The sequence below is a fragment of the Mus musculus genome, chromosome 2 (assembly GCF_000001635.26).
Source record: "Mus musculus strain C57BL/6J chromosome 2, GRCm38.p6 C57BL/6J".
Lineage (NCBI taxonomy): Eukaryota > Metazoa > Chordata > Mammalia > Rodentia > Muridae > Mus > Mus musculus.
In genome coordinates, this window is record NC_000068.7 from 161,286,944 (window position 1) to 161,289,300 (window position 2,357).

Consider the following 2,357-nt stretch of genomic DNA (forward strand, 5'->3'; position numbering starts at 1 on the left):
CCTGTTCCGTAGGATGAAGACCTGGACTGAATAAAAGGAATGACAGTGACCTGAGTACCAGCATTCATCTGTTTCCCGACTGTGAACTCCAAATAATCACAGGCTCCTGCCACCATGACCTCCTCACTGGGATTGTCACAGATCTGGAGTCAAAATGAAGCCTTCTTTCCTTAACTTGCTACTTGCCAGGCATTTGGTCATAAAGGCAAGAAAAATTGTAAGGGGGACCGTGTGCAAGCGCAGTGCGGCGTGAAAGCCTCTGCAAGTGCATCTAACATGGCGTCGGAGCGCAAGATTAAGTTATCCAAGAACCTGCTGCGCATGAAGTTCATGCAAAGAGGCCTGGACTCGGAAACCAAGAAACAGCTAGAAGAGGAGGAGCGGAAGATGATCAGCGACGAGCACTGGTACCTGGATTTGCCGGAGTTGAAGGAGAAAGAGAGCTTCATCATAGAGGAGCAGAGCTTCTCCCTGTGTGAAGATCTTCTCTACGGAAGGATGTCATTCAGAGGGTTTAATCCTGAGGTTAATGCTTCAGATGAATTCTAAGAACCAAGCAGAGGCAGCAGAGGAAGACGAGACGGTAGAGGTCGATGTGTCTGATGAAGAAATGGCAAGAAGATATGAGACTTTGGTGGGAACAATTGGAAAAAAAGTTTGTCAAGAAAAGGGACCGAGCCAATTACGAAGAAGGTGAAAATGGAACTATAAAAGCCATAAAACCTAAGATGTTCTTAAAGCCCCAAGACTAAAACGGATGCCTCCGATACAGGGGATGCCTGTGAGCACAGCATGGTCGGAACTCATCCTCCTGTCGTCAGTACTGGTTAAAGCACCGTTTCCCTCTAAAGAAATGCATAAGTTTGGAGACGTGCTGTTCTTGAGACAGATGTGTAATGGATGTTATACATCCTTTTTATGACATTCTCAGGGGTTTCAAATATGTGGGCACAGGCCGCTCCCTAGACTTTTGACCTGATTCTGGGTGTATATACCCACAGACAGGCCACATGCACACCGTTCTCCAGTTACTGTCCAGGAATGACAATTGTAAACTAATTATTGCCTTTGTTTAACTGCCCTTATATTTGTATTTTACTTTTTGGATCATGTCTAGCCAGTTCACTTTGGAGTCACATCTTTGAGAACTTTTCAGAAGTGATTTGTCAGGAACAGACACGGCTCTCGGGCCTTTGTCATGTTGAGTAGTGTGGGGTTTGTGTATTTTAAACAGTCATCTGGGTCATTTTTCTAATGTTCTATAATAAACTTATACTTTTCTGTTTTCTTAAAAAAATTGTAAGGGGGCTTCTTCTTTTTTAATTAGATATTTTTTTTTATTTACATTTCAAATGTTATCCCCTTTCCTGGTTTTCCCTCTGAAAACCCCCTATCCCCTCCCCCCTCTCCCTGCTCACCAACCCACCCACTCCTGCTTCCTGGCCCTGGCATTCCCCTACACTGGGGCATAGAGCTTCTTGCAGACCTACTGTGAGCAACTGGAATCTGGAGATTGTTACTATAGCAAAACAGAAACAAGCAGCCTGTTGAAATTGGCTCATCTAATGCCTGTGTGTGTGTGTTGTCACAGCTCTTTTTAATTCCTTTTCTTAAAAAAGGCATGAGTCCTAATGTCCTTCTTAGGGTTTTACCGCTGTGAACAGACACCATGACCAAGGAAACTCTTGTAAAAGACAACATTTAATTGGGGCTGGCTTCCAGGTTCAGAGGTTCAGCCCATTACCATCACAGTGGAAACATGGCCACATCCAGGCAACAATGGTGGCAGAGAAGGTAAGAGTTCTACATCTTCATTCAAGGAAGCCAGGAACAGACTGTCATCAGGCAGCTAGGTGGAGGGTCTCAAAGCCCACTCCAACAGTGACACACTTCCTCCAACAACCCCATACCTCCTAATAGTGCCACTCCCCAGGCCAAGCATATTCAAACCACCACAGCTAAGGAGGTTGAATTTTCTGTCCTCCTTCTGCTGTACCTGTAAAGGTGGAGACAATACATCTTGATCATTACCCAATACTTTGAAGGTGGTAGAGTTTCAATACATATCCAGTTCTAGCCTTCCATTGACAGGGAAATCAGTATGTGATCCCCCAGTAGTGGGTCGCTTGGGCAAGGTTGCCATTTCTCTTTGTTTCTAGCCTCTGAAAAGTTGATTATAATGTGTATAGCAGAGAGTCTCTGCGTTCATCTTATTTAGTATCTTGTGTATGGGAAACCCCTTGCCAGTACGGTCTGATCACTGTGGGGAATGTAGTTGCTCTGCTCTTTCTCTGTGTGCATACAGTACTCATAATAACGAGGCTCAAGGTATTTTGAGCATGTGTGGTAGTAACATC

The 2,357-nt window shown here is 44.6% G+C and overlaps 1 pseudogene; it reads left to right on the forward strand.

Moving 5' to 3' along the window:
• Positions 226-1,291, forward strand: Gm11448 (predicted gene 11448; annotated as a pseudogene).